The sequence below is a fragment of the Rhinoraja longicauda genome, chromosome 29, assembly GCF_053455715.1.
Source record: "Rhinoraja longicauda isolate Sanriku21f chromosome 29, sRhiLon1.1, whole genome shotgun sequence".
NCBI classification, from domain to species: Eukaryota; Metazoa; Chordata; class Chondrichthyes; order Rajiformes; family Arhynchobatidae; genus Rhinoraja; species Rhinoraja longicauda.
In genome coordinates, this window is record NC_135981.1 from 5,159,433 (window position 1) to 5,171,026 (window position 11,594).

General features: G+C 47.6%; 1 non-coding gene across 1 annotated transcript; it reads left to right on the plus strand.

The window, feature by feature from the left end:
* The first annotated feature begins 4,540 nt into the window (after positions 1-4,540).
* Positions 4,541-4,612, plus strand: trnac-gca (transfer RNA cysteine (anticodon GCA)). Its single transcript has one exon. It is a non-coding gene; the product is annotated as a tRNA-Cys (tRNA).
* The last annotated feature ends 6,982 nt before the right edge of the window (positions 4,613-11,594 follow it).

The following is an 11,594-nucleotide window of genomic DNA, read 5'->3' on the forward strand; positions in this document are numbered from 1 at the left end:
AACTCGGACCAAAGTTAGAGGGCGGGAGAGGGATATGAATAGAATAAACAAGAGACTCTGCAATGGGGCCTGATGAGGTATTTAGCAGCACATTGGTTTGCATAATGTAGTTACAAGAATCTGCAGATGTTGGAATCTTCAGCAAAACACAAAGTACTGGGGGAATCAATGGTCAGGCAGCATCTGTGGAGGGATTTCTACTCCCATGACTCATGGAATGGACAAGGAGGATTGGGACCCTTCTTCAGACTGCACATCGTTGTTGTTCATGCAGAATATGCATTGTCAGGTTGGTGTGATATATTGTATGTCAAGTCAGCCCAGAATCAGCCAAATATAGGCCAAATATACAGGGGGTTTTTTTCTTCACATTTTCAGCATCTTTAGTTTTTGTTTTACGAGATCCATTTTACCCATACTTTATAATCCTTTCCAAATACTTATCCGATTCAATTTTTTGAAATTTCTTTATTCTTCAGCATAAAACCAAAGTGCTGAAATAACTAGGGGTGGCACGGTGGCGCAGCGGTAGAGTTGCTGCCTTACAGCGCCGGAGACCCGGGTTCCATCCTGACCGTGGGTGCTGCCTGTACGGAGTTTGTACGTTCTCCCCGTGACCGCGTGGGTTTCCTCTGGCTGCTGCGTTTTCCTCCCTCACTCGAAAGCTGTACAGGTTTGTAGGTTAATTCGCTTCGGTAAAAATTGTAACACTGTCCCTAGTGTGTAAGAGAGTGAGAGTGTACACGGTGATCGCAGGTTGGCGTGGACTCGGTGGGCCGAAGGTCCTGTTTCCACGCTGTATCTCTAAATCTAAAGTCAAAACTCAGCAGGCCAGGTAGCATCTGTGGAGGGAAAAGGAGGGATGATGTTTCGGGTCAGGACCCTTCTTCAATCTCTTGTGTCTTCACTGTGAAATCTCCTTAAAGTGTACCTACTTTGAAGAAAATTTGCAGGAAAGAACTGCAGATGCTGGTTTAAATCGAAGGTAGACACAAAATGCTGGAGTAACTCAGCGGGACAGGCAGCATCTCTGGAGAGAAGGAATGGGTGACATTTTGGGTGAGTTACTCCAGCATTTTGTGTCTACCTACTTTGAAGAAGTTCTCCTCCTCTCTTGGAGAAGTCTAAAGAAGGGTCCCAACCTGAAACATCGTCTGTCCATTTACCTCCACAGATCTGTCTAACCCACTGAATTCCACCAGCAGTTTGTTTTTTTTTTGCTCAATTTTTAAAATCACTATTCAATCTGTTTCCACCGCCCTCTCGCGAATGCGTTCCTGATCAGAGCAACATGTTGCAGTAATAAAGAAAATCACAACCCTCTCCTTTTGCCAATCATATCAAATGCCTCATTAGTTTAGTTTAGTTTAGAGTTACAGCGCGGAAACAGGCCCTTCGGCCCACCGAGTCCGCACCGACCAGCGATCCCCACGCACTAACACTACCCTACACACACCGGGGACAATTTACAATTTCCTCAGAAGCCAATTGTCCGACAAACCTGTGCGTCTTTGGGAGGAAGCAGGAGCTTCAGGAGAAAACCCACGCAGGTCACGGGGAGAAAGGTACAAACTCCGTACAGACGGCACCCAAAGTCAGGATCGAACGTTGGTCTCTGGCGCTGTGAGGCAGCAACTCGACCGTTCCGCCCAACCTTAGTGCCGACTTTTATTTTCTTGCGCTGGGGCCTAGAACTCTCAGCTTTGCACTTTTAACCTGTTTTCGAAACTGCTGCACCCTTGAGAGCAGTTTCTGTTTCCCAGACCACTGCTACATCTGCAAAAAAGATTTTCCACATAGATCAAGGGGCCGGCGAATCCAGCGGAAAGTTTAAAGAAACCGCAGGAGACCAGCGAGTACTTGGGACTCGAGATCCATGTGTGAAACCATGCTCACCCACCATGTCCAAAAGCTGACTGATTTAAGGAGCTCCGATATCATGAGCGTAACTTGCTAATCAGATAATAGATACATTAATCTTTGCGTGTCCAGAGAAAGAGGCCACGCAGATGTGTAATCTGAAATGTTTTGCAGCGTGGCGATGAAGGCATGTTCAGACCGCCCAAGAGGTCCATCTCACTCCAGGCTGGCCAGACCATGTTTCCATGACCTAATCTCTGGCAAAACGATTTAGAGTGCAGGAAGGTTGCGTTATGGAAAATAAAATGGCACTGGGTAAAGATTAAAGACATTTCATTTCTCCTTGCCTGAAGGCGTTGATTCTTATCAGACTGCAGCACAATAATCGGCAACAATCTTCCAGGGTCAAATGGGCATAACATCACGTGGGTGTTGGGTTGCCAACTGTCCCGTATTAGCCGGGACATCCTGTATTTTGGGCTAAATTGGTTTGTCCCGTACGGGACCGCCCTTGTCCCGTATTCGGCCCGTGGGCCAATAGACAATAGACAATAGGTGCAGGAGAAGGCCATTCGGCCCTTCGAGCCAGCACCGCCATTCAATGTGATCATGGCTGATCAATCTCAATCTGTACCCCGTTCCTGCCTTCTCCCTGTACCCCTGACTCCGCTATCCTTAAGAGCTCTATCCAGCTCTCTCTTGAATGCATTCAGAAAATTGGCCTTCACCGCCTTCTGAGGCAGAGAATTCCACAGATTCACAAATCTCTGACTGAAAAAGTTTTTCCTCACCTCAGTTCTAAATGGCCTACCCCTTATTCTTAAACTGTGGCCCCTTGTTCTGGACTCCTCCAACATTGGGAACATGTTTCCTGCCTCTAACGTGTCCAACCCCTTAATAATCTTATACGCTTCGATAAGATCTCCTCTCATCCTCCTTCTGTAGGCCGGGACAGTGTAGGTTAACGGAGTGTGTTCGGCGAGCGGGGCCGAGTGTGTTTGCCGGACGGAGGTTGCGTAGCAACCCGCCTCCCGGGCCCGGGCGGCCGCCATTGGTGGAGCGGGAGCACGTGGCCGCTGGCTGGGTGAGGTCACATGAGGCGCGGGGCGGTGACGTCACCTTGTCCCGTATTTGGGAGTGAGATACTTGGGAACCCTACTTGAGAGCCAATAACTTAGGTGGGGGCAGGCCTTTCAACTGGAGAGTGGTAGAGTCATAGAGCTATGCAGCACGACATCATGTCCATGGCGACCAAGTTGACATACTGGGCTAGGTCATTTGCATGTGGGTGGTCCATTAACCTCTCAACTCTTTCTATCTATTTTAGCCATTGGGTGATACATCGTGGAAACAGGCCCTTCGGCCCACCTTGCCCACACCGATCAACATGTCCCAGCTACACTAGTCCCACCTGCCTGCGCTTTGTCCATATCCTTCCAAATCTGTCCTATCATGTACCTGTCTAACTGCTTCTTAAACATTAGGATAGTCCCAGCCTCAACTACCTCCTCTGGCAGCTTGTTCCATACACCCACCACCATCTGCATTGGAAAGGTTACCCCTCAGATTCCTATTAAATCTTTTCCCCTTCACCTTAAACGTATGTCCTCTGGTCCTCGATTCACTTACTCTGGACAGGAGACGCTGTGCATCTAAATGCCAATGCCAAATGCCGAATTGCATCTCAATCTAATCTGCCCAAATGCCTTTTAAAAGTAATTATTGTATCCAGAACAGTACTCCAAGTGTGGTCTCACCAATGCTTGTACGGTAGTATCGTCAGGTCATGAGGTCATAAGTGATGGGAATAGTATTAGGCCATTCGGCCCATCAAGTCTACTCCGCCATTCAATCATTGGCTGATCTATCTCTCCCTCCTAACCCCATTCTCCTGCCTTCTCCCCATAACCTCTGACACCCGTACTAATCAAGAATCGATCTATCTCTGCCTTAAAAATATCCACTGATTTAGCCTCCACAGCCTTCTGTGGCAAAGAATTCCACAGATTCACCACCCTCTGTCTAAATAAATTCCTCCTCGTCTCCTTCTTAAATGAACGTCCTATAATTCTAAGGCTGTGACCTCTGGTCCTAGACTCTCCCACTAGTGCAAACATCCTCTCCACATCCACTCTATCCAAGCCTTTCACTATTCTGTACGTTTCAATAAGGTCCCCCCTCATTCTTCTAAACTCCAGCGAGTGCAGGCCCAGTGACAACAAACACTCATCATAGGTTAACCTACCCACTCCTGTTCATAATGTTCCAATTTTTGTGCCTGCTACCCTACTCGATGAAGGAAGATGTGCCAAGTGCCTCTTCACCACAACGTCCACCTGACTTGCCACAACAGTGCACCTGTACTCCAAATCTATCCATTCTGCAACACTCTCTAAAGGCTCTGCCATTTACTGTGAAAGTCCTCGTGTGAGAGAGTTGCAACTGAGACACACTGTGCAGTACTTCACTGCATCGACTACAGCACTTCAAAAAAACAACTCGCATCCATCTCCTCAAGGGAAGAACGTCCCAACCCAAAGCATTGCCTGTATATTCCCACCACAGGTGCTGCCTGACCCACTGAGTTACGCCAGCATTTTGTCTTTTCCTCACGATTCCAGCATCTGCTGTTCCTTACGTCGCCAAAGGAATTTAAGTAAATACTGGCCTTGCTGTTTGTGGGGGTGTAGCTCAGTGGTAGAGCATTTGACTGCAGATCAAAAGGTCCCTGGTTCAAATCCAGGTGCCTCCTCAAATGACCTCTTTTGTACACTGATTGGAATCATGCATTATCTTTCCGCTGACTGGTTAGCACGCAACAAAGGCTTTTCACTGTACCTCGGTACACGTGACAATAAACTAAACTCAGACTCAAATGCAAATCCCAAGAATGAACCAAGCAAAGCAAATCAAACCATGAGTATAGAATATCATCTGCAAATATCCAGCACCAATTAGACATAGGAACTGAGGCTGATTTTACCCCTCAATCTGTCCTATCCTTCAAATGTACCGTCCTATTTACTGTGTAGTTAAACTCAGATAAGGAGATAAAACCAAATCTTTCTCATTGTAAATTGAGACCTTTATTAACTCTTCACTGTGTACTTGCATGTGCAAAGCAACCCTACGCTACAATGATTGAATGAATGAGGGCGGCACGGTGGCGCAGCGGTAGAGTTGCTGCCTTACAGCGAATGCAGCGCCGGAGACTCAGGTTCGATCCTGACTACGGGCGCCATCTGTACGGAGTTTGTACGTTCTCCCCGTGACCTGCGTGGGTTTTCTCCGAGGTAATCTTCGGTTTCCTCCCACACTCCAAAGACGTACAGGTATGTAGGTTAATTGACTGGGGGTAAGTGTAAAAATTGTCCCTAGTGTGTGTAGGATAGCGTTTGTGTGCGGGGATCGCTGGGCGGCGCGGATTCGGTGGGCCGAAGGGCCTGTTTCCGCGCTGTATCTCCAAAAAAAAAAAATCTGAATGAATGAATGAATAAATGAATACGTTATTATCACATGTGTCCTGTCACACGAAAGGACACAATGTGCTGGAGTAAAGGGGTGTGATCCTGAGGCTCTATAATGCACTGGTCAGGCCGCCTTTGGAGTATTGTGAGCAATTTTGAGGAAAGATATGCTGGCTCTGGAGAGGGTCCAGAGAAGGTTTACAAGAACGGTCCCAGGAATGAGTAGCATAACATATGAATTGCGTTTGACGGCGCTGGGCCTGTACTCACTGGAGTTTAGAAGAATGAGGAGGGGACCTCATTGAAACATACAGAATCATGAAAGGCTTGGATAGAGTGGATGTGGAGAGGATGTTTCCACTAGTGGGAGAGTCTAGGACTAGAGGTCACAGCCTCAGAATTAAAGGACATTCTTTTAGGAAGGAGATGAGGAGGAATTCCTTTAGTCAGAGGGCGGGGTGAATCTGTGGAATTCTTTGCCACAGACGGCTGTGGAGGCCAAGTCAGTGGATATTTCTAAGGCAGAGATCGATAGATTCTTGATTAGTACGGGTGTCAGATGTTATGGGGAGAAGTCAGGAGAATGGGGATAGGAAATGAGAGATAGATCAGTCATGATTGAATGGCGGAGTAGACTTGATGGGCCAAATGGCCTAATGCTACTCCTATCACATGAACGTCACCCATTCCTTCTCTCCAGAGATGCTGCCTGACCTGATCCGCTGAATTACTCCAGCATTTTGTGTCTACCTTCAAGTTAAACCAGCATCAGCAGTTTTCTTTCCTACACATGATCTTATGATCTTATGTATCTCAGTAGCACAGGCAGCATCTTTAGTTTTAGTTCCAGTTTTAGAGATACAGTGTGGAAACATGCCCTTTGTCCCACTGACCAGTGACCCCCACACATTAACACTCCCCTAAACATCCTTGGGACAATTTTTACACTTATACATTTACTTTTAATTGATTAAAAGTAAGCCAATTAACCTACAAACCTGTACGTCTTTGGAGTGTGGGTGGAAACCGAAGATCTCAGAGAAAATCCAAGCAGGTCACGGGGAGAACGTACAAACTCCGTACAGACAGCAGCCGTGGTCAGCTTTGAACCCAGGTCTCTGGCGATGTAAGGCAGTAGCTCTACCGCTACGCCAACGTGCCGCACTTTCTCTCTGGAGAACATGGATGAAGTACAGACTGAAGAAGGGTCTCGACCCAAAGCGTCGCCTGTCTGCGTTCTCCAGAGATGCTGCCTGACCCGCTGAGTTACTCCAGCACTCTGTGCACTTTTGTGTATTAACCGGCATCAGCAGTTTCTTAGTTTCTAAAACACCAGGCTAGAAGCAGGGTGATCTTGCTACACCACAAAGTAAAAGGAAGTGTTTACCTGCAACTGTACTTGAAAATTAGTCCGGAATATTTATTCCTAGTTATGTCAAATCACCAAATCGAAAGGTAATTAGGAGCTGGTTTAAAAATCAATGCCACAGCTAGAGTAACAATAATTGGGTCATTTTCCTGTCGATCAACCTTGATGACCATACTCCTATTTGCTTGGAGTCAAGTGCCTCCAACTCATCTATATACAGTAACTCTCATTTGTTTATTTGTTCCTGAACTACAGTCAAAATGGTGCACGATAGAGCGACGATTTTAGGCTCATCGTCGTCCCTTTGGTGTTCAGCTGACGGAGGTTGCCTAGCAACCCACCTCCCGGCCCGGGCGGCCGCCATTGGTGGAACGGGAGCACGTGGCCGCTGGCTGGGTGAGGTCACGTGGGGCGCGGGGCGGTGGCGTCACCTTGTCCCGTATTTGGGAGTGAGATAGTTGGCAACCCTGTGTCGAGGTGTGGTCTGCTGGATGATTTTACCGGGTCGAATGCAAAACAAAGCATCTCACTGTACCTCGGTACAGGTGACAAAAAGTATTGGATAATAAAGGAACCATTGACTTGGGCTGAAGGGCCTGTTTCTGTGCTGTACGTCTCCGTGACTCTATAACCTGTCTTTCATATAACATATAACATATAACAACTACAGCATGGAAACAGGCCTGTCCGGCCCTACCAGTCCACGCCGACCATTCTCCCTGACCTAGTCTCATCTACCTGCACTCAGACCATAACCCTCCAATCCCCTCCCATCCATATACCTATCCAATTTACTCTTAAATAATAAAATCGAGCCAGCCTCCACCACTTCCACCGGAAGCCCATTCCATACAGCCACAACCCTCTGAGTAAAGAAGTTCCCCCTCATGTTACCCCTAAACCTTTGTCCCTCAATTCTGAAGCTATGTCCCCTTGTTGGAATCTTCCCCACTCTCAAAGGGAAAAGCCTACCCACGTCAACTCTGTCCGTCCCTCTCAAAATTTTAAAAACCTCTATCAAGTCCCCCCTCAACCTTCTACGCTCCAAAGAATAAAGACCCAACCTATTCAACCTCTCTCTGTAGCCTAAGTGCTGAAACCCAGGCAACATTCTAGTAAATCTCCTCTGTACCCTCTCCATTTTGTCGACATCCTTCCTATAATTTGGCGACCAGAACTGCACACCATACTCCAGATTCGGCCTCACCAATGCCCTGTACAATTTCAACATTACATCCCAACTTCTATACTCGATGCTCTGATTTATAAAGGCAAGCATACCAAACGCCTTCTTCACCACCCTATCCACATGAGATTCCACCTTCAGGGAACAATGCACAGTTATTCCCAGATCCCTCTGTTCCACTGCATTCCTCAATTCCCTACCATTTACCCTGAACGTCCTATTTTGATTTGTCCTACCAAAATGCAGCACCTCACACTTATCAGCATTAAACTCCATCTGCCATCTTTCAGCCCACCCTTCCAAAAGGCCCAAGTCTCTCAATAGCAGTTTTGTTTTGGTTTTTGATTTTGTTCCATTTATGGAGTCTTTGTGGTCGTTGAGACTGGAGTGCGCATCTTGGCACGCGGATAATTCAGAACTTCTTGAGCCAGTGCCTGTTTTCATCGTGATTGATTTAGAAACTTTGACAGCACCACTGTTGTGACTTAGTCACCGACTGCTTTCTTCTGAAGCAACTTCACGGAACCCAGATCATTTGCAAAGACCATACCATTGAACTTGCAGAATACTTCGATGTGACGTGCATCTTTTAGGCAGGCAGGCTCTCAAAACACGCCACCTCCCTGAGTCACAGCTCTCCCATCCACCTTCTGCCTTCTTGGCCCGAACGGTATTTCCACTGTGAAATATTATCACAACATCTCACAAATGGCGGTCACGGTGGCGCAGCGGTAGAGTTGCTGCCTTACAGCGCTTGCAGCGCCGGAGACCCGGGTTCCATCCCATCCACGGGTGCTGTCTGTACGGAGTTTGCACGTTCTCCCCGTGACCTGCATGGGTTTTCCCCCGAGATCTTCGGTTTCCTCCCACACTCCAAAGACGTGCAGGTTTGTAGGTTAATTGGTTTGGTATAAATGTAAAAATTGTCCCTAATGCGTCTAGTGTTAGTATGTGGGGATCACTGGTCGGCACGGACCCGGTGGGCCGAAGGGCCTGTTTCCGCGCTGTATCTCTAAACTAAACTAAACTAAACTAAACTAAACTGAATGCCGCAGTAACAATTGTGTGAAAGATACGTAACATCAATCCCCGTGTATCAATCTCCGAGGAATAAATATCGCCAGCAATTTGTCCTGGACCTCCCATATCGAAGCAGTGGTCAAGAAAGCCCAGCGACACTTCCACTTGCTTAGAAGGTTCAGGAGGTTTGTCATGTCCCCAACAACTCTCACCAACCTCTACAGACGTGCCGCAGAAAGCATTTTATCGGGATGCATCACAGCGCAGTTTGTGAACATCTCCATCCAAGACCGCAGGAAATTGTAGAGAATTGTGGACGTGGCCTTCACATGCTGAATAGTTTGATGATGAAGGAGAGCTTTGTTTTTAAGGTTAGTTTGGAGATACAGGCCCTTCGGCCCACCGGGTCTGTGCCGACCAGCGATCCCCACTCATTAACACTATCCAAAACACACACCAGGCAGGGAGAAATTACATTTGATACCGAGCCAATTAACCTGCAAACCTGTACGTCTTTGGAGAGTGGGAGGAAACCGGAGCACCCGGAGAAAACCCACGCGGGTCACGGGGAGAACGTACAAACGTAGTACGGACAACCCCCTGTAGTCGGGATCCAACCCGGGTCTCTGTAAGGCAGCAACTCTACCGCTGCGCCACCGCGATAATCGGGAAAGGTATGAATATTTTTGACACGCGCTCTTACCTTTTTCATTCTACCCTTTCTTTAAAGATGCGGGCTGGAACCGAACAACTGTTTTTGCTTGAACTCTCGATAGGAAACATTTAGGAGGCGGATCATCTATATACTAAAACTCTCGTTTGTTATCTTGTTTGTGACTGAACTTCAGCCAAAACGGTACACGATAGCGCGACAATTTTAGGCCCACCTTACTCTCCATTGTCACTTTAGTGATAATGCAAGTAGTTTTATTGAAATCGGTGTTATATATTTTTTAAGTTATTCACATTTTCAAAGTTTAAAAGGAGGGGAGGGGGAGGGGAGGAGGGAGGGGAGAAAGGGGGAGAAGGGAGAGGGGAGGGGGGGATTGAGGAGAGAGGGGAGGGGGAGAACAGAGTGCTGAACCAATGCAGGAGAGGTTTGGGCCCAACGGGTCCACTTGGTCTAGTTCACATATAAAATCAGTCCCATTTATTACAGCTCCCCACGAACCCCACGATCATTAAAATAGCGGCTTACTTGCCTCATCTCAAAGTGTGCGGTGATGTAAAATCTGATTACGACTTGCCACATTTACACTGGTGCTGGAGCTGAGGTATGGATGTGGGAATCAGTGGCTGTGAAAAATGACTGATGCATTCAGTGCACGGAGTGTATTTGGAACACCGCGAAACGCCGCATGGCTGAGAGGCACAACTTGAAAAGAGGTGTAAGTGTTAATAAATAATGTGCCACACTCCCAGAGCTGCCACCTTTTGCTCCAGACACATACAGTCGTAAAGCACAGGAACAAGCCCTTCCATCCATCAATCCATGCTGACCATCGAGTGCCCGTCAACGTACTAATCCCAATTACCAGCACTTGGTCCATGGTCTTTGTGCCACACCAACTCAAGTGTTCAGTATGTGGCAGGGTGGCACAGCGGAAGAGCTACTACCTTCCAGCACCAGAGTCCCAGGTTCGATCCTGACTCCGGGTGCTGTCTGTATAAAGTCTGTACGTTCTCCCTGTGACCCCATGTGTTTTCTCCGGGCGCTCCGGTTTCCTCCCACATTCCAAATGCGCACAGGTTTGTAGGTTCGTTGGCTACGGTGAAACAAAATTGTAAATTGTCCCGAGTGTGTGAGATCATGCTGGTGTACGGGGTGATCGCTCGACGAGGTGGACTCAGTGGGCCGAAGGGCCTGTTTCCATCCTGGGGCTCTATAAGACGCTGGTCAGGCCGCATTTGGAGTACTGTGAGCAAATTCTGGGCCCCATATCTGAGGAAGGATGTGCTGGCTCTGGAGAGGGTCCAGAGGAGGTTTACAAGAATGACTCCAGGAGTGAATGGGTTAGCATATGATGAGCGTTTGACAGCACTGGGCCTGTACTCGCTGGAGTTTAGGAGGTTGAGGGGGGGACCTCATTGAAACTTACAGAATAATGAAAGGCCTGGATAGAGTGGATGTGGGGAGGATGTTTCCACTGGTGGGAGAGTCTAGGACCAGGGGTCATAACCTCAGAATTAAAGGGCGCTCTTTTAGAAAGGAGGTGAGGAGGAACTTCTTTAGTCAGAGGGTAATTAATCTGTGGAACTCATTGCCACAGAGGGCTGTGGAGGCCAAGTCAGTGGATATTTTTAAGGCCGAGGTGGACAAATTTTTGATTGTCAAGGGTTATGGGGAGAAGGCAGGAAAATGGGATTAGGAGGCCGTGATCAGCCATGATTGAATGGCGGAGTGGACTCGACGGGCCGAACGGCCTAATTTTACTCCTATAACTTGTGGACTTGTGAGTCTGTATCTCTAAAGTCTAAATGCCAACAAAGTGCCAGCGTTTCCAGCATTTTCTGCTGTATTTGAGATTGGACAGAACCAAACGCAATGTTTACTTGCTGGTATCTGCATGAAACATTGCAGAGTTACTCAGTAATTATGGCGCTGCTGAGAAAAAACAATAATGGCTTCCTTGGGGAGCTTGCAAAGTGTATCCAAGGTTCTGACAATGTGCTTTGCTTTGCTGAACAGAAA